Genomic DNA, 21,930 nt, shown 5'->3' with positions numbered 1-21,930 from the left:
TAGCCTTTAGCTCATTCTGTAGCCCGGGGGAGCCTTGAATTTAGATAACTCCCTGCCTCAGCAGCAGGTGTGTTCAAAAGAGAGAACAAAACAGACAACCCTACCGACCAAACCCCCAGCCCTCGTGGAGCTTATGATTTGTTTCTTACGCTTTATCTGTGCTGGATTTTTTTTTCTTCTGATAGAGGAATGCTTCTTGAGATCTACAGCTCAGTATAATCATCTTACCCTTTTGGACCCCCCCCCCCAAAAAAAAGGCTCCCTAATTTGTGAAAAACATTCTTTACCTCTAGTGTAAGCACAGCACCTCCCTGAGCCCTTCAATCATGCATCTGATATCTCGCTTGTCACACTGTTAAAGACTAAGGAAACATTTGTATTATAATTCCTAAGACTAAGGAAACATTTGTATTATAATACCTAGCTGTGTGGCCTCAATAACAAGACTTACGGTATAAGGGTGTCTCCCGCTTTCCTCCAGAGTGCAGCTTCTCAGGGACAGGGTCTCCGAGTCCAGCGTGTGTCTGTGCGTCATCAATACCCACTATTGATGTTTCAAGTGTGTGGTTGGATGGTAATTGAGTAGGTGAGTGAGTGGAGGAAGGCGGAGTTGCTGGGCACCTGTGCTCCCGTATGTCTGGCACAGTGAAAAGGGGGAAGGAAACAGTGATAGTTCCAGGCTGAACTGTGTCCCCCTCAGATTCTTACCATAGCCCCCTTCCCTGTGAAAAGGGCCACATTTGAAAACAAGGTTGAAGATAATCAATTTAAGATGAGGTAATTTACTAAACTGTCCCCTCATCCAGTGTGTCTGCACATGGAGACAGACATGTGTACAGGGAGAACACCACGTGAAGACTGAAATTCTGCACGACCACAAACCAAGGGACCAGCAGAAACCAGCAGTGCCCTGGGACAGACTCTGCCTTAGTGCTTTCAGAGGCAACATGGCGCTCCTGAAGCCTGCTTCTGGACTTCTGGCCTTTAAAACTGACACAGTAAATTCCTGTTGCTTTGAGCTCCATAATGTGCAGCACTTTATTATTATGGCAGCTCTAACAAACGACAGCAGGAAACTAACTTCAATAATTTAGGGAACCAATGTCTAAAATAGCCTTCTCTGCCTCCGCTTTGGTTGCTGTAGTAGGAACTCTTCCTTTTCTCTTTTAGTTTCTGCAGAAAAAAATGTGTAGGCTCAATTTTCTTAACCAATATATTTTATTAACAAGTTAGTGACCGAGCATAAGTCACTTATAACCCGACTAACCAAAACAATAGGAAATGAGGATTAACGGACACAATAACAGAACCGTAAGGATATCAGTTCAGAGGAGCGATTCTCCTGGTGCAATCTGCAGGATTTCTTCTGCTGGAACCTAGAGTAACCAGAACCCAGGACCTCAGCAGGAGCTGGAGCCCCGAAGCCTTCCCTCGAGCGGTTCTCTCTAGGAGTGTCTCGAAGTGCAGAGATGAACAGCCAAAACTATCCCAAGTCTCCAAAAAGCCCCTCCTCCAGTTCTGGGCTCATTTATATATCTCCTCCCAGAGTCTGGTCACGGGATCTTTTCAGCTGGCAACAATCAAGCTCCTGCACGAGGTGGTCAGTCTTCTAGTGGATTAACCTCACCTGCTCTCTCACAAGACCGTTCCAATCCCGTACTTGGGATCCTAAAAAACAGATTTATCTCTTCTTCAACTATGTGCGTGAAAGCCATAGAGAATTAAGCATAGTTTTCATTTTGGTGGGGAGGCCTGATGTTTTGTGGTCCCTTACTGGGGACCTTCTGAGCCTCACATCACCTATGCAGAAGATCTGAAAACAGATCCATGCCTCTACTTGGACTGTGCTGTATTCCAGGACCTTATTTGTATGCCTTTAAAAAGATACAGTGTTGGCAGGCGGATCGCTGTGAGTTTGAGGCCAGCCTGGTCTACAGAGTCAGTCCAGGATGGCCAAGGCTACACAGAGAAACCCTGTCTCGAAAAACCAAAAAAAAAAAAAAAAAGATACAGTGTTTTACATTTTGTGTTCAGCAGTTTGAAAGGAAGCAGATTGTGGTCTAAAGACTGCTTTCAACCAGGTGTGGTGGCACACGCCTTTAATCTTAGCATTCGAGAGGAAGGCAGATTGCTGTGAGTTCGAGGCCAGCCTAGTCTACAAAACAAATTTAGGACAGCCAAGGATACACAGAGGAACCCTGTCTCGAAAAACAGAAAAAAAAAAAAAAAAAAAAAAGACTGCTTTCAAGCATCCAAATAAAATGGTGGGAAGAGAAGAGAAAATCAATCCATGTAGAGATTATTTCTGTTTATAGATTGTTCATTTAATAGAGATGATTTTTTTAAGCTGGGTGGTTGTGATGTATGCCTTTAATCCCAGTACTAGGGAGGCAGAGTTCAAGGCCATCCTGGTCTATAAAGAAAGTTCTAGGATAGCCAGGGCTGTTACACAGAGAAACCCTGTTTCAATAACAGACAACACTGAGTGCATTCCTCAAATGCAGAAGGGTTTTAATGACACACAGACCATTACTTTAATATCTTTGGATTGGGGAATGGAAATTGCCATTTAATAACAACTTTGACTCACTGAGCATCTGCCATGTGCTATGTCCTATATACAGTGTATTTGTAATATTTGCGATAATTTTTTTATCTATAGTATTTTTGTAGGTATTGGGGGGTTGTGCGGTGGCATCACAGAGAAGGTAACTTTCAACTTCTTCACACTGAAAAACACTTCCAGGTCTTGGTAGTAACTTCTCTGTATTTGATGCCATCAGTGGACGCCCAAGTTGTGTCTTTTCAAACCATATTGCTGGTCCAGTAAATGTTCTAAGATGCTCTGAGTATGGTGGCAGCTTGGGCTTTCAAAATGATGGACAGGCCCCAAACCAGGTCCGAGAGCAGCAGGAAGAGCCTCATGGTGGCTGTAGGGACATCCTGTATCTGTGAATTAGTGGAAAGGCATGTTGAGTGTAATCTTTATAATACTATTAGGGTACGGTTACATCTATTAGGGTAAGTTAAATCTTACTGATAAAGTAAAATTCCAGGGCATAAGTAATAACACTAGATGAAAAGCCCAAACTGTTTCTGAATCTAACGCTCTTCTCTTGACATACATACAGCCCACCTCTGACCATCATTCTTTTAGAGTGAATTTTATGTATAAGCATTGCCACCAACTGACTGTGGTGTCACTTGGAAGGCTGAGGTAGAAAGATAGCAGAACAATACACACACACACACACACACACACACACACACACACACACACACACGTGAAATTCTGGTTGGGCCCAAAATCATGATGGTAGCAGTAGAAAGAATATAGGACCAGTAAATAAGAAGAGACTACTTCAGTCTCTTGCCGTTTAACTGCTGCAGGACTGCTGTGATTTGGGAGTGGTTTGTTCCTGAGGGTCCATGGGTCTTCCGTGTCGTGAGATAAGATGTTGGGTCATCTCTCCAGCCCTACAGTCAAGTCTTCTGGAGGCTATGCTAATACCCACTGGTCATGTATCACACTGTACTTAATTGACACATCAGTTATCAATTACTGCATCTCAGCTCCAACTTCACCTTTCGTTACCTCTCGGTGCTAGAAGACCTTTGTCAGGAAGTCTCCTTTACCTCTAGCCTTAGGTTACACATTACCAGTGGAACGCAGAGATGGAGCCTTGAGACAGGTGGAGCGTCTCTTCTGAGTTCCGGTGAGCTTCTGGTTTTGTTTGTTTGTTTGTTGTTGTTGTTTTTTTTCTGTTTCTTTGTTTTGTTTTTCTGATCCCTACTCAGTGGTTGGCAGAAGCCCTTGGAAAACAGACATATGCACCAATTTTTAGCAGGTTTCAGTAGCAGGGCTGGCTGGTGGCTTCCCGATGTGTCTTGCAGACATCCTGGAAGTTGGTTTTCCAGCCTCAGCCGAACTGCATTTTGGGAAAGTATTTTCTGTGGTGACTCCCAATCATGGTTTTCTGCCTACAAGCCTCTGAGTAGTGACTGAGGAGTGGTTCTGGTGAATTTCCGTACCATCTAGCACCCATAGCCACACCTTCTCTAGCGAGGTATAAATCCTACCGTTGGGGAAGATCTCTGGCATCACCCTTCCAAACGCATCTTCAGTACTCATGTCTTAGGACTCAGACACAGGTTTGAGATGTTAGTCTATGTTTCCCTGCCAATCACTTATTATAACTCATAATTCCTCTCAATAATTTGGCAAGTCATATTGGTCTCCTGGTTATATACTGATGCAATCTATAGCTGACCCAGTTTATAAGGATGTACATGGGAATAGTCTTCTCTCTGTTCTTAACCCTCCTTGCTGACTGAGTGCATTTAGAAAGTGTAGTTACAAATGTAGCAACATGATATTGTGAAATATTAGCCATGTTGTTCCTCCTTGAAGACATTTTTTTTCTCTATCCTATGATGATCTTCCTGCAGGTCATTGGATACCAGTCCAAACCATTAGCATCTGTGATCTGGCCTGATCTTGAGGCAACAGAACTAGAGGACAAAGTCTTGTTCTGAACTCAAGCCCTGGTCCAGGTGGAAATCAGGAATGTTTTTCTGCTTCCACTCTCTTTCCTCAAACACTATATAAGTGCTCTCCGTGCTGGACAGCAATAGAAGTACAAGGGAAAAGATAAAATGAGATGGATGCACCAACCAAAAAGCATGCATGGACCGGACCTAGGCCTCCTACAAATATGTAACCGATGGGCAGTTTGATCTTCATGTGGGTCCCCTAATAAGTTGAGCGGGTGCTCTCTATGAATGGACTCTGTTGTCTGTTGATCGCCCCAACAAAGCAGCCTAGCCTGGCCTCAGCAGATGAGGAGGAGTTCAGTCCTGATGCAACTTGGTATGCTGCGGTAGGGAGGTGGGTGTGCTGGGGGAAATGCTCCTGTTCTGAGGACAAGGGAAGGGGGTGTGGGGGGAAGAGGGTGGGAGAGAGGGGCTGGGAGGAGAGGAGGGAGGGGGCAAAGATCAGGATGTAAAGTGACGTAAATTAAAAATAAATAAAAAAGATTCTTGAGGGCACTAGATTTCTTACTTAGAACGGCTGGTGAGTGGGTGTGAAGGAGGGCGGTCTTCATGACTGGTGAGCAGACAGCGACCGACACGGTTCCGGGGAGAGAGAAAGGTGGAGCTGGCTCCAGTGATCCTGGTCCCAGAGCTGTGGCTGTTCAAACAGTAGCTGCAGAGCCATGTTGCAGCCTCAGGCTATGGATCATCAGTAACACTGACCTTATCTTCCTCATCAAGTTTGCTCCTTTGTGCACTGTAGACTTTTGGGGGTACTAATAATGATTTAAAACTATTTCATCAAAATATGCATCCTGATTATTATATGTTTGACACTTCACTGGCATCCGCCATCCCAGGCTTATGCGTCGTCAGTTTTGTCATCATTCATGGGAATCTTTTGCTCCTGTATTTGTATGTCTGCCACAAAAAAAAAAAAGAGTAGACCCCATTGGTTTGCAGTACGGGTGGTTAAACTGTCAGTTACGCCTAGGGGACTGGTTAAAAACGGAATAATCTGGCCCTCCCCTGGGAAGTGCCTGGGAATTTGGACGTTTACCGTATTCCAGGTGTTGTGTCTATTGCTGGTATATAGGCCACCCTCCAGGGATCTGATAGGGAGATTCCATTGCCTATGACTTCCTAGCACCCATCATTAGAAGTCATTTCTTGTTACCCCTGAATAGTATTTCATGATTGCGATACTACATCACGGTTTGTTTATCTTTGCACCTGCTGAGAAAAAAAAAAACTTGCTTGCGGCCAAGCTGATGCAATTATGAATAAAGCTTCTTTAAACAATAACAACAAAATCCCAAACAAATAAAAACCAAATTGAAAATGTGATGAAGAACGTTGAAATCTGCAGGGGGGGGGCAGCGGGGGAGTGGGGGTTAGAACTGTAGCATCGACACAGTTGGTTAGTAGGGAGGCGTGAAGGGATAGGAAACACAGATGGGTAACAGGGGACTGTGTCTCATGTTTCTTGTGGCTGTAGAAGTGCTTCCTAATGGGCATGGGTCACTGAGGATTAAACCAGCCGCGGGCCGTTGGCATCGTGTGCTGAGATGGTAGCCATCACAGAGTGGTCCAGACAGAGCAGCAGATTCGCAGATCTCTTCGGAGAGTAACCGAAGCCACAAAAGAACTGTTGGGAGCTCTCGGAATGACAAGCATTTTGAGCTCAGGGTAGAAAATAGACAGAATGACCTTTCTTGTCTGCAAAGCCAAAGGCACTATTCGTTGTAAAGACAGTGTTGGTCGGTCTAACACTTCCGCCTCTTGACCGCGGGGGATTGTAGGTGTGCGCGCCAAACCTGGCTAGATTTTTAAGAAAGAATAACTACTGGGTAAAAACTGAGAGGCAATCAAAAGGAAGCCAAGACACACACACACACACACACACACACACACACACACACACACACACACACACACACACACACACGGGGGGGGAGAGAGAGAGAGAGAGAGAGAGAGAGAGAGAGAGAGAGAGAGAGAGAGAGAGAGAGAGAGAGAGAGTGCCAGAACAGACACTTTTCTCACCCTTAATCTCACCCTTAACTGTTTGAATTCCAGGAAAGCCATGAAGTTACCGGGTACTGGGTGGTGCCACCTGGAGGCAAGAGAAAGAAGTACAAGAAATCCGTGAGACTGTACAAATCTGTATGGAAATCCACCATTCTGCAAGATGGACAGATAATTAAGGCAACAAGGTTTATAAAAGATGAGGTCGAACTGGGCACTTAACTACCTGCAATTTAATACCTGCAGCATCAACAAGAAAGAAAGAAAGAAAGAAAGAAAGAAAGAAAGAAAGAAGGAAAGAAAAAATCCCAATGAGCTTAATCTCCATGTAAACAATTAAACACAGAGCTTTGCTTCTGAAAATCAGGCTAAATGCAGACAAAGGAGAGCACGGATGAATTCACGGGTGTTCTGCACAGTACTGTGCTCCTCTCTGGCCCACAGTGATCAGCAATGTGCACCTCCTGAGTGTCCTTCAGCCACATTTCTCACTGAAGCAAATTGAAACGAAGCATCTACAAAGGGGTAAAAAAATACATATGACAGGTTTTGCCATCCATTGTCATAATTTCTGCTTTAGCCAATCATCTATAAACTAATTTTCATATCACAAACGCCTGTTGGGATGGAGGCACCGTATTCCTGCTTTCGCTTTCTATCCCAACAGTAAAGGAGATCCTGTCTTATCTGAATATTCGGTGTCTAATCCCAACAATGCACTCAGCTGCCTCCACCTCCACCCATGGGTTTTTCTAGAATCTTGGCAGTTAAGCTCTTTATTGCCTTTTTGTTAATCTGAATCTTATTCTTTAACGGTAAAGAAAAGAAAAGAAAAGCTCCCCCTCTCTGTCTCTCTCCCTTCCTTCCTTTCTCTCTTTTTCTTTCCTTCTTTCCCTCTTTTTTAAAAGAACGAGTTATGTAGTCTTGGCTGTCCTGGAATTCTCACTATAGACTAGGTTGGCTTCCAACTCAGAGAGATCTGCCTGCCTCTGTCTCCCTGAGTGCTGGCATTAAAGGCACACACCACCACTCAGAGACAGGTTTTCTCTGAGTAGCCCTGGCTGTCCCTGGAGTTCACTCTGTAAATCAGGCTAGCCTCGAACTCAGAGATCCACCCCTCTGCTTCTGTCTTCCAAGTGCTAGGATTAACATCATGGGCCTAGCTTGGGAAATTATTTTCTATGTATCGATTCAATTTCTTCTCGAAAAATAATTGTTTTTGCTGTACACGTATGAGTGTATGTACATGAATGTCTGCATGTGTGCGTGTGCATCAGATCCCCCAGAGCTAGGATGACAGATGGCTGTGAGCCACCATGTGGGCACCAGGAGCTCAACTCTGGTCCTCTGCAAAAGCAGTCCATGCTCTTAACTACCTCTCCGCCTCTCAATTTCATTTCTCTACTTTGCCGCGTTGGCAAGGAGTTTACCCGCGATTCTCAACGCTTCCCCGTCGCTTCCTGGGGACTGTATCCAGGCATATGGCACAGACGGTATGTACCATCTGGGGCCCTCAGTGTGACCTTACTGGTCTCTGCACAAATGGTCGCTGTCTCCTTTCAGATTTGGGTGCTACTTGGTGACTTTGAATGCATAATAATAGTTTGTTCTATGAAATCTTTTTTAAAAATTTTTATAATTTATTCACATTATATCCCAATTGTTACCCTCTTGCTCGTATCCTCCCGTTCCCATTCTTCCTCCCTTTTACCCCCTGCTCCCCCTCCCCTAATGCTCTGACAGGAGGGACCCCTCCTCCCCTACCATCTGACCCCAGCCTATCAGGTCTTATTCCGATAGCCTGCATCCTCTTCCTCCGTGGCTCCATATCTTGGGCACCAGATTCAATGTCAGAAGTAGTCCCTGCTCCTCTTATTAGAGGGTCCATGTGGAGAATGAACTGTCCATCGGCTATATCTACACAGGGGTCGAGGTTCTCTGCACGCATTGTCCTTGGTTGCTCCATCAGTTTGTGCAGGGCCCCCTGGTCCAGATTTGTTGGCTTTGATGGTCTCCTTGTGGAGCTCCTGTCCCTTCTTGGTCCTCCTACCCTCCCCCCCCCCACTCTTCTATAGGACTCTCAGTGCTCTGCCCAGAGTTTGGCTGTGAGTCTTAGCATCTGCTTTGATCCTCTGCTGGGACATTTGCTCAGTTACGTTCATAGCAGCTCTATTCGTAATAGCCAGAATCTGGAAATAACCTAGATGTCCCCCGAACGAATGGATGCAGAAATTGTGGTACATTTACACAATGGAATACTACTCAGTTATCAAAAACAAGGAAATCATGAAATTTACAGGCAAATAGATGGAACTAGAAAAGATCATCCTGAGTGAGGTAACCCAGACCCAGAAAGACACACATGGTATATACTCACAAGTAGAAACTGGGCTTTATTGCTGACATTTGTATTTTTGTTTGTTTGCTTTTTGTTTTTGTTTTGTTTTGTTATTCGAGACAGGGTTTCTCTGTGTAGCCTTGACTGTCCTGGACTGGTTTTGTAGACCAGGCTGGCTTCGAACTCACAGCGATCCACCTGCCTCTGCCTCCTGAGCGCTGGGATTAAAGGCCTGCGCCACCATGCCCAGCTTATTGCTGACATTTCTCACAGTTCTGACAATGACCTGTCAACTCCTGGGGACACTGCTACTGTGCACTGTGGGACTCTGTTCTCCCTCTGTTGCTGGTGGCAGCTCTATCTAGTCTTTGGCAATCTAGATGCCCCTTCTTGACCCTCTGAGTTACTTTACTCCTGCCTTCGTACCCGCCTCTCTCCCCAAGCAGTGGGAACTCTTTAGCTAAGCATTGGTAGTTAAGTTGCAAAAACATAGCACATACTGACTGGGGATAGGAGTGGACAGCATTGTTTCAAATGACTGAAAAGCCTAGAAGTAGGGCTTGTTTCAAGAGTTGGTTGAGCCAGTCCCAAACATGGCAGTACGTGTTTGTAATTCAGTAGTGATGAGGTCACAAGTGGTCTGGACCCCACTCAAGCATGGCCCCCATGCCCAAGAGATAAGCCGTCCCTCCCAATACTACCCAAGTGCATATCAATGAACAAATTAGCAAACTGTTTCAAGCCGTTTAATTTTGTAGTGCATGCATAACAATGATATGAAAACACCATTTGCTTGCTGGTTTGTTTGAGACAGGGCTTCTCTGTGTAACAGCCTTAGCTGTCCTAGAACTTGATGTGTAGACCAGGCTGGCCTTGAACATAGTGGGTTTTGGGGCCATTCAGGGCTACATAGAGAGAGACTGTCTCAAAAAAAAATTTAAAGTTTTTATTTATAATTTTTTGAGAATTTTATATATACATACTGTATCTATGCTATTTCTATACCTCTTGTTCCCTGATCCATCTCTTTCTGTGCTCCTCTACTCCTTCTCAAATTCAAGACCTTTTCTTAAATTATTATTTTATGCATGTATGCACCACACATACACATGTATATATTTAGGGCTGACCGCTTGGGACTAGATAATCTATCAGGAACTCTTATCCTTACCAAACCTGAGCCTTCCTTTATAGCAGCCATTGCTGCTTGCAGCTCTTCACCTAGGGGCGGAGCTTGTGACACTTCCCCTATGTACATTGGCATATCAGCTGGCACTGCTGTTACGTGAGTCTTCCATAGACAACCAACCATACTGTTGCACTTTCAGGATTCAGGGTCCTTGTCTTGTTGGGAAGACACTATCTTGTAGCAGGCATCCCAGTCCTCTGGCCATTTCAGCCTTTTTGCCCCTCTTCAATGATTTTTCCTGGGTCTGAGGTGCAGGGATTACATCACAGGAAGGGTAATTTGGGTTGGGCACTCCACTTTCACTTCCTCTGTGCATTTTGATCAGTTGTGGACCACTGTAGCTGCCTCCATCTGCTGCAAAAAGAAGCCTTTTTGATAAGGGGTGAGAACCTCAGTTATCTGTAGGTTATCAGAATCAATACTTAGAATACAGTTAGAAATTATATTGGCTTAAGAAAATGGTGGTAGTAGTTTCTTCTTGGGGTCAGTGACCTCTCCAGCCAGGGGTAGTTGGCTAGGTTTACAGAAATGGCTAGTACCAGAAATGAATTCCCTCCCACTGAACGAGCCTTAAGTCCAATTAGGCAGTTTTTAAAAAGTTTTATACATTTGTACATTATATGTTGAGCATATTCTCTCCCATTCTTTTCTATCCTTTCTTTTCTTATCCTTCTCTTATAAATTAGTCCCCTAGACAGTTTAATTTCTACTTAAAATCAAGAATGAAATGGGAAGAAAAAGGAAAGACCCAAAATGAAAGGAAACATATAATTCTGCCGTTTTTCTGAAATTGGCTGAATTCACTTCAGCCAGTGATTATATCCAGTGGTAACCACTGTGAAAGATTCGCGTCTTGGAATAAAACAAAATCATGTCTACTATTGGCTCCTCTGAGCCTTGGCACGGTCGGTAGCCTCTGCTGCTGCTGGTCCCACCAGACTCTGAGGCATCATCACAGTCCTTCCAACGCTGGCTTTCCCTTGTTGAAAGACTTTAATTGCTGGATCTTCTGGCATAGTCTTACATTCCTGCTGCGTGGGAGGGTGAGGCAGGAGGATCAGAAGTTCAAGACCTGCCTGGGCTTCTGGGTAAATTCAAGGCCAGCCTGGGTAAATCAACAACACCCCTGTCTCAAACTAAAAATGATGAAAAGGGATTGATGATACGGAAGGCGATGAGAGGAGCTGAGTAGGACCGAAGTGTATGGTGACATATGTTTGAAGATGTCACAACGAAGCCAACTAAAACACGAACTGAAACCGACAGGGAGTGCTAAGAGTGCACTGGCAGAGTACACGCCTAACACTGTGGGGCGCGTGGACCGCGCTACCAGGGAAACCCACACGGGGCTAGAGCGAGGCTGAGACTTATCCAAACCCTGAAAAATCTCATTCTTGAGACTGCCTGGAGTTAAAAATCGCTCCATCCCTGTTTTGTGCCTGCACTTCCCGACTCCCTACCTCAGTCATACTCGAGGTAATTGCGTAGCCTAGCACCTGGAATTATTCTTCATACAAATATAAAGGATTCCCAATACCCCAGCCCCAACCAAAGATATGAGCCCAGTCCCCGAGGCTTTGTTCATCCCAAAATAACATACACAAGCTGTTTCACCGATAATCTTCTGAGAGTTCCTGCGTCCCTCGGAGAGCTCTGAGCGAAAAGGCTGAAACACTTGAAGAGCTGTTTCCCAGAGGCTTTCCTTCTCCCTGGACTTTCACTGCCGGACAGGGATCCGTCGGACCACCCACCCGACCTAGGCTTCATTCCTTCTTCCGGTGCCTGGGTGCTCCGAAGGGAAGAAACCGACCCTGGGCTGTTATTGCCCAAAAGAACTGTAACACTAAAAACCTTGGAGAAGGCTTTCTTCCTGTGGCACTCCCATCTGGACTAGGATCCCGCAGACTCGCCCGGTCCTGCTCCTCTTCACCGTTTCCAGCCCGGTGGACTGGACATCCTGAGAGAGGAAGCAGGATCACACAGCACACGTGAGACCGTAAGTTCAGTCCCCACTAATGATTTTTTTTTTAAAGAGAGATATTCTTATTTTTTGCCTAGTGTCTAATCAGCTCAATTGCTAGCAGTTTATTGCGTATTCCAGGAGGAACCTTATCACGATGCTACCGAATCAGTTTTCCAGATGCAAAGAAGTAGCACTTAAATAAAAAGTTATTCTTTGTAAATGTAACTTTCCAAATCTTCATTTAATCACTCATTAAACACAAGTCTATCCAAAATCAACTTTCAAGATAACATTTTCTTCTTTAATTTCAGAGATTATAATTCCAGACACACCTAACGGTTGGTGTCTTCACGTGCTTAAATGCATTTTCATCGGCTTTCTGGGTTTGTTGGTTTCCTTCGTTGACGAACTTTGGCTGTCCTGGAACTCATCCTGTAGGCCAGGGTGGCCTTGAACTCAGAGATCTGCCAGCCGCTGCCTTCTGAGTGCTAGGAGCAAAGGTGTGCGCCACCATGCCTGGCCCCAGGCTTTTGTTTAATTTCCCTTCATTTTTCTTTAATTCCTTTCACAAGTTGGAAGCTTAGCTGGGTCTGGTCTTGCTCTGAGGTCACCACTCCATTTATTCCACTTAGCATAAGGCTGTTCTTTCATCTGTTCACACTGCTTGGTGCTCCTTTTCTGCCCCAACTGTGCATTTTGTATTCGTATTTGCTCAGCTTGCTCCTTTTCGTTACAGATCTGCGTAAGACTGGCCAGTAATAGCCACAGGACACAGCCAAGGCTAGATTGTTTGGAAATGGCCTCTGCCAAAGTCATTAATCCATGACCGTTCAATTTAGCCTTGGGCAGATTATTTTGGACAAGAACAGAAAGCAGCCACAATCTTTGCCAAAAAAAATAAAAATAAAAATAAATCACAAGAACAGTCTCTAGGCCACATAGTAATGTCCTTCTCCCATGAAACCGCTAGAGCAAGGCTGCCCCGCGTGGTTAAAACCACCCTCAACACCATTGTCTTCCACACTCCTATTGGTATGGCCCAGTAAATCACTTTTTCTAAGTCCAAAGTCAAAGTAGTCCATGTTCCTCCAAACAAAAAGCATGGTCCAGCTGGTCACAGCAGTAACCCAGTCCTTCGTACCAAACCTCTGTCTTCATTAGGGTTTCAGTCGCTGTGAAGATATAACATTAGCTCTTATAAAGGAAAACATTTCACTGGGGCTTGTTTACAGTTCAGAGGTTTAGTCCATTATCATCATGAAGGGAAGCATGGCGGCTTACGTGGCGCTGCTGGATCGGCAGGTAGCAGGAAGAAAGAGACTGACATTGGGCCTGTCTTGAACGTCTGAAACCTCAAAACTAGTGACACACTTCCTCCAACAAGGCCACACCTATTCCAACAAGGCCACGCCCACTCCAACAAGGCCACGCCTACTCCAACAAGGCCACACCTCCCAGTTGTACCTTGGGGAGCAGGGCGCGGCATTTTCATTCAAATCACCACATTTGGGAATCTAACAATTGATATAGGCATAACCCTGGTCCTGGTGCGGCCCAATGGGACGGAGTGCGGAGAAAGTTGTGAGCCGGGTAGGATGCATACGCTTGGGAGGCGGCAGCAAAGGCGCCCGGAGCTCAGCGTCCGCATGGGTTACTTGAGACCCTGTGTCAAGGAAAGAATCAGGAAACAGAAACAGGAGGTTGTTCCTTAGAATCTGGGAACGCGCAAGGAAAGGAAGGGACCAGCACAAACTGAAAAGCAACGGAAACTCAGTCCTTACAGTAAAGGTGGGACAAGCAGGGGAAATAGGCAAGAAGAAGCTAAAGGCGCTTCGTGAAGAAAAAGCAGTGAGGAAAAGGCTATCGCAGAGCCACGAGCAAAGGGGACAGTAGGAAAGGGAGGAGGAGGTGTCACAGCCAAAACAGGGCAGGCCACCGGAAGGTCACATTTCAGCGAGGGATTTTATTAAAAATATTATCTGTGGTGACAGCGACTCTCAGATCCACCTGCAAAAACAAAACAAAGCAAAACACAAAAAAACAACAAAAAACCCCAGGAAAGATTTTCCTTCAGAAGTTCTGGAATAATAGAGTATTCGAAATACCCAGTGTCGAGGCACACCTACATTGAGACATGTCCAGACATGGCTAGGCCATAACTACAGCCATTTTGTTTTTAAGTCTCCATTTTGATCATAAGGTGAAATTAAGTTCAAGTTCTCCGGCTCTGGCTCTGCCTACCTGAATACTTGTGTTAGCATTCTGCTTCAGTCCGCCTACTTGTGATGTCATTGCTTCACCTGCCACTGGGGCGTGACCCTGCCCGGGGCTATATAAAGGATAGCCCCTCCTTGTGCGCAGGCGCGCGCGTTCTCTCTCCCCCCCCCCCCTGCTCCATCCTCTTACTTTCTCCCTCTCTCTCTCTTCTTCTCTCTTTCTGGGGTACCCCTACCCCCTTTCCTTCTTCTCCTATTCTCATTTAGTAAACTCGTCTACAACATAATATCGGCTGCCTGGTGCCTTCTATCTATGATTGCTTATATCATATATAACAACTTGAATAGCCTTTTACTTACAATTCAATACTTGTTGAATGTCCTGCTTGCATTAAGGATATATGTTCTACAATGCCTTGCTACGTTTTCTCCCAGAATGGTGGGGAACTGGAAAATCCCCATGCTCCCGTATCCTATATATCCTATATCTTAGCTAGTCAAAATGATGCAATGCTGCCCCCCCCCCCCAGCCTTGCTTCCTATACCTGGTTACTTGGTTATAAACTGGTTACAGTTTTTCTTTCTTCCTTTTTTTTTTTTTTTTTTTTTGGTTTTTTGAGACAGGGTTTCTCTGTGTATCCTTGGCTGTCCTGGACTTGCTTTGTAGACCAGGCTGGCCTCGAACTCACAGCAATCTACCTGCCTCTGCCTCCTGGGTGCTGGGATTAAAGGCGTGTGCCACCAGTTTTTCTTATGAAAAGCCTGCCTCAGAAACAGACCGGCATCACAGTTTGGGTCCCAAGTCCACTCCGTGTCTCTGACCAGTCAGCCTTTGTTCAGCGTTCAATAAACTTTCATCCTTCTGAGTCTGGTGTCCTAGTGGTCAGTGTGGGGCTATTTCTCAAACCCCAACACACAGTACATCTTTCCATATAGCAAGATGAGACCCTACGCAGATTTTCCACTGCCGCTACCACTCTGGTAGGTGACACAGGTTATAATCCTGGTCAGGGTTTGAAGAGATGAGGAGAGGAGAGCTAGAGCAGGGATCACAGCCTGGGCCATGGCCATCACTATCTCTCCTGCCAAGCATAAGCTGCTGAGTGTATGGCACAGACACCGCTCACATGTACACAGTGCCTCTGCCTCTCCCTCCTTCCTCTTCCCCACATCAAGCTGAATTTTAGTATCACATAGTTCCCAGGACTCCATTTCATCCTCAAAGCCATCACCCACCATCAATAAAACGTCAAACTCGTACAGATGGCAGAGATAAATGTTGAAAATATGCTTAATTTAATCAGACAGTACAACTATTGATTGGATCCTATCAGTGTGGAGAAGCACCATAAAGTTGGGGGCGGGCAGGCTTCTAACGCAAAGAGAAGGCACAGGAGGCAGGTTCACAAACCCAGTCATTGCCTGCTTCATGCTTTGCCTCCTGTCACAGGACAATCCTCCGGGCTAAGCTGCTCCCACCTTCAAGACTGCAGCTGCTGCTGTTCGCCAAAGTCATCACAGCTGGACTTGTTGACTGCGGACATTCCCTCTAGGGAGAATTGTAGGACCTTCATCTGATATCAAGCCAGCCCTCCCAACCAGTTCTATGCAATTCTGACCTAAGGGCAAATAGCCTCAAGGTCTCTGGGAGGGGCTTGAGGATGTACGTGGGCAAGAATGAAGGAAGGATGCTCTGTCTCTCTGTGCAGCCTTGGGGAAGCCATCACGCCTGCTGGGTAATGCTCCAAGATGTTTGCTTGTACTTCCGCCCATAACCTCTTCCTCACTGTCCTGTAAGTAAGTCTAATAAACTCATTGGTTTCCCCAGGTGAGCTTATGTGAAACCATACCTTAGTGTGTTGTGCTGGATAGCTTTACATCAACTTGACTCAAGCTAATGCTGAGAGGAGGGAGCCTTGATTAAGAGAATGCCTCCACAAGATGAGGCTGTGTCAAGCCTGTAGGGCATTTTTTAAATTAGTGATTGATGGGGGATGGCCTACCCTGTTGGTGGTGGTACCATCCCTGGACTGGTGGTCCAAAACTAAAAAATACAGATAAATGGCATTGAGATGGAAGATTTAATAAATACAGGAAAGATGTAAGAATAATTTCACCAAAATCTTGGCATCCAGATTGGTCTCTTCAGAAGGTAAAAATTCAGCTTCTAGGGACTGGAACTTTACCTCAGGTAAAACAAAGTAAATATGAGTTGAGTGTAGAAGGGCAGAAAGACAAATAGAAAAATTAAAGCCATGTGTGGCTAATATAGCCATGAATTTATGGGGATGTGATTCATTGCAGCAATGGAAAACACAGATTAACATTCCTCTAATCTCAGAAACAAACCATAAAATAAAGAATGCTTCTGTTGTAGTCCAAGAATAGCCATTCACTGACTAATCAGACACTGGACTCAGGTAAATGGAAGTTTATTGAATGCTGAACAAAGACTGACTGGTCAGAGACAGTCTGGATTCAGGAACCAAGATTGTGATTCCCAGCAGCTGGGAGACAGAGGCAGGCGGGTCACTGTGAGTTCAAGGTCAGCCTGGTCTACAAATCGAGTCCAGGACAGCCTGGGCTACACAGAGAACCCCTGTCATGAAAAACCAACCAACCAAACGACCAAAAAATAAAAAACAAACAAACTGTAACCAGCTAACAACCAGAGAACCAGTTGTAGGAAGCAAGGGGAGGGCAGCATAACATCGTTTTGACTAGGTAAAAAAAAGTGTTTCTAACTGACCTTTAATTTGATTTGTCCTGTAGTTTACAGACTTTACAGAATGTCCAGGCAACCAAGTATACAAAGTTTGAGTGATGAAACCATAGAGACATAACAATATAAGAGGTTATTCTGACCTTGTGAATTGTCAGCATATTAATCATTGGAAGGCAGAGCCTGAAAAGTTTAACTTAATTTTACCTTATGACCAAGATGGAGACCAAAGACAAAGTGGCTACAGTTATGCCAAAGGCAAAAGCAGGCATTAACACAAGAGCTAGAGTTATGCCAAAAAAAACTAAAGTAGATCTCAACAGAGGGACTATAGTTATGCAGAAAGTTAAAGCAGGCTTCAACACTTCTGAGAAAAATATTAAAAGGTACTACCAAGAACAGTCACAAACTGCCCAGGTTGTCTGTCCATAAGCAGGACACAACAGCTGCAGAGAGACATTGGACAGTAGAGGAAAAAAAAACCTGCTGAATTAAATCAACCTGGATATTTTAATGATGTGCTGACTTCAGAATGGAGACTGGGATATGTGTTACATTGGGGAAAAGGTTTTGCCTTTGTTTCCACAGGAGAAGAAAAGAAGCAAAATGGATAAAGATTAGATTCAAACGGGAGAAATCTGAACAAAAAGAGGCAATAGTTCACCAGACAGCTTGGTCGTTCAGTCCAAACTAATAAAGACTAACAAATGCCTTTCATTTGGTCAGGCATGAAAAATAAAAATAAAAAATAATATTTTGGAATGATAATTTACGAAAGACACACTTGCCTTCCTGGCATGAAATTTTTTTTTTTAAAAAAAGGATTTTCTTTAACTACACATCTTAATTCCATGTTAGAATATTAGATTGTAGATGGCCCCTTGGCCCACTCCGTCTGGGACATCAGCTTTTGAGTTTTCTTCTCAAATAAAAATGATATTTTTGTTTGGTATTAAACAGTTAATAGGTTTAAAATGTTTTAAGTAAATTCAAAAGGTTGCTACAGCTTAAACTTGTATTCTAAATCTCTAAGAGCTGGAGTGATTTGGAGCTAAGATAAAATATTTGAGCAGGGCGGTGGTAGCCGATGCCTTTAATCACAGCAAAGACTGGCAGAGCTCTTTGAGTTACTTGTTTTCTAAGTTCTTGAGTTCCAGTGAACAAGGTGGTGGTGGTGGTGGATGCCTTTAATCCCACACCTAGAGACAAAACTCAGATACATATCCTAATTTGTACATCCTCACACTAGAGAAATCACATACCATATTTATAGATTATTCTGAAAACACTGTACAGGGTTAATAGGAAGACAGCCGATTTCCAGTGAGGACAGGAAGAAAGAGCAGCTTTTGTGACTGCAAGTGACCTCATCTCCATGAATACAAACCTGACCGACATTGAACCAGATGATACCCTAATTATGGGTTTTTAATTTATTGGTGAATTGGCAACTGAGGACTCTTCCTAAAGCAGAAAGGAGTCCACCAGCCTTTGGCTGTTGGCTTCTATTGCAAACGCTTTCCATAGATGGAGAATAAACATTCTCTCTTTTTCCTTACACTCAGTCATCGCTAAACTACCCTGTGGTCATAAGGTGGATTCGATCTGTCGGAAGGCAGAGCCCTTTGCAGGCTTAGCCATGGGAAGAAAGGTATCCCAGTGAAACTGGTACCCATCTGAGTTCCTTTGCGACCAGGATATGGTAGCAAAGGGGTCTGTCCCTTCCCAAACTGAGGAAATAGCTCAGTTGCCTATAATCCCCATCCCTAGACCGCTCATCCCTCCCCCAAGAGAGGCGCACACTGGACTGTGGGGACTGGTGGACCAGTCACAACATTTGGCTAACTCGTGGTTTGCTGATGGAACCAAAAGCAAAGGAGAGCTGCAGCCTACAGACTGGGGGATAGGGATGGCCAACATTGAGGAAGGAACCACAAACCCACTGCAGCACTATTGGTTTTATGATAAACAACTAAGAAAAACAAAAAGAAAATCTCTACCTCCTCCAATTCATGGTGCATGAGCAATGGTATAGAGCTAAGCGCTCATCAAAATGGAAGCCCACTAACTAACTGGCAAATAAGTTAGTCTGGTCACGGGAGGCACAAATAGAAATGACAAAAACCTAGCAAAACACAGCCAAGACGTAAGATTTTATGCAGCTCATACAGGCAGGACAGACAAAAATGTCTGAAACCAATGAAACAGTGGACAAATTGGCATCACGTTTAATTAAGACTAGGATATTAAATTTTTGCCAGGGAACAAACTCAGAATAAATCAACAAGACTAGTGGATTGCACATTCAAAAAACAAAAACAAAAAAAACAAAAAACCAAAAACTCAAAAGTGTCTCCCTAACACTAGAAAATAAGGGGAAATGAAGAACCAAACGAAACCAGGACAACCCTATGAGAAGAACTATTATATGGAATCCGCAGCCAGGCAGGGGTGCAGACCTTTCAACCCAACACTTGGGAGGCTGAGGCAGGCACATAAGAATTACAGTGATTTAAATTTAAAACAGCTTGCAAAAGGCAGGCTGAAATTCAAACTGAATCCCCCTTGTGTTCTAAAAAATAAATACACTTAAACTTTATATATACATACCTATATTTTTCAAAATTTCAGAAGAATTTTTAAAAATCTCAATTGAAAGATGATACTTTTACTGTTGCCAAAAAAAGAAAAAATATCATTTTGCTCTAGGAAAGATGTAACCTGTTAAAAAGGAGCATCCCCACTCCCCTGGAGTTAGAGTTGGTCAGAGTTTTTATTTTATCTTTCCAGGGGAATAGAAGCATCCAATTAAGGAATCCAGGGATCGCTAGACAAATGAAACATCTGAAGAAAAAGGATGGATCATCAAGAGAAAATGTCCTAAGAAAAAGAGTAAATTGGCCAAGTGGTATCGCCCACCTCCAGCTTGTCTCTGCTGCCCTCTACAGACTTAAGTGGCAAATAGCAAAATAGCTTTTTTTTTTTTTTTTGGTCCCAGTTCAATTAAAAATGAAAGCTGGCTTTGGAATTGGAGCGTGGCTATTTCCTTCTGTAAACCCACGCATGCTTGTTGAAGGAAAAATCCAAAATCTTTGTCTCACATCAGAGTATCCACCTGGTATGGGACAGAGGAAAACAAAAAAACAAAAAACAAAAAGCAACTATTTATTCTATTAACACTAACCTCATAGTCTTTTGGTTTTCATTTGACTCTTTAAAACTTTTCTTCAGGTATATAAATGTTATCTCAAAATCTATAAGATTATTATGTATGTATAAACTTTCTGTCGTGATACTGGCAGTCAGGCAGAGTGCTAACTAATTCTAGAAACAAGCTTCAGCTAGCCTCCTGTGCGTGCTTTCAGCTTTGAGTCTGAAGCAGGAACAAAGTTTGTGTCCCTCGGATGTACTTAACAGATTGCGGTCCCTAAACCCTTCAGAGGTCTGCTGAACACGGCATTGTTCACATGGCGACTGTGCCCTGGCTCTTCCTTCTTGAAATAAGAAGGCATTTAACCTGTGGGGATCCCACGGTTGAGAGACTTTGGATTTTAAGAGAGACTTTGGATTCTTTTTTAAAAGAAACTGAATTTTCCAAAGTGTTTACATTGGTAAGACTGTAAACTTTAAAAAAAATGTTTCATATTGTGATGTCGATATTAATGTGTGATCCTGAGGACAGACCAGAAAGGTTGTGGCTTCACAGTGATGCCTTTGTGTGTCAAGCTGACAAGAGGTCAGCTGTGCTGGATAGCTTTATGTCAATTTGACGCAAGCTAACGTCATCTGAGAAGAGGGAACCTCAATGAAGAAAATGCCTCCGTAAGATTAAGCTATAGGCTAAGCCTATGGGGCATTTAAAATTTTTTTATTTTTGGTTTTTCGAGACAGGGTCTGTCTGTGTAGCCTTGGCTGTCCTGGACTAACTTTGTAGACCAGGCTGGCCTCGAACTCACAGCGATCCGCTTGCCTCTGCCTCCCAGGTGCTGGGATTAAAGGCGAGCACCACCACGCCCAGCTGAGGCGTTTTCTTAATTAGTGATTGATGAGGCAGGGTCCAGCCTGTTGTGGGCTGGTGGTCCTGGGTTTATAAGAAAGCAGAATGAGCAAGCCATGGAGAGCAAGGCAGTGAGCAGCATCCATCCACGGTTCTGCATCAGCTCTTGCCTCCAGGCTTCTGCTCTGACTTCCCCCAGTGATGTGGAATTGTAAGCCAAATAAACGCTCTTATTCCCAGCTCGCTTTTGGTCATGATGTTATTGTGTCCATAGCGACCCTACGACAATTGTCATGTGAGCCTTAGAAGGAGGGGTAGACATTGTCTTCTCCAGGAAGGAATTTTAGCAGTGGTCCTCAGTTGGAGTAAGTGACTACTTTTCTGAAAGTACAAATGCACCATTTTAATTTAATTTTTATCTTTTTTCTTTTGGTGAGAAAAAAAAATCACCTTAGAATTCATATCTCGCTTTGGGCTAAAAGTCTCTGGCAAAAGATAAACAAATGTAACTTGCCTGGATGGAAACGCACACTCAGTTTGAGATTCAGTACCTATCCCTCAGTCCTAGTGCACATTCATGCATTTTTAGCTTTGGGAAGACTTGAAAATAAATACGGAAGCCGGGCAGTGGTGGCGCACGCCTTTAATCCCAGCACTCGGGAGGCAGAGGCAGGTGGATCTCTGTGAGTTCGAGGCCAGCCTGGTCTACAAAGTGAGTTCCAGGACAGCCAGGGCTACATGGAGAAACCCTGTCTTGAAAAAACAAACAAACAAACAAACCAAAAAACAAAACAAAACAAAAAACAAAAAAACATAAAAATAAAAAGGAAGAAAGAAAGAAAGGAAAGAAAGACCAAGAGAGCAAATACACAGCGTTAGCAAGCTAGGGACAGTCTGTGTATATTTCATATTTGTGATGTCTATGTATATTTCATATTTATGAT

The sequence above is a fragment of the Acomys minous genome (genome assembly GCF_964271855.1).
Source record: "Acomys minous genome assembly, chromosome: 9".
NCBI lineage: Eukaryota > Metazoa > Chordata > Mammalia > Rodentia > Muridae > Acomys > Acomys minous.
The sequence above is the reverse complement of the archived record's forward strand: the minus strand, read 5'-3'. Positions refer to the sequence as shown.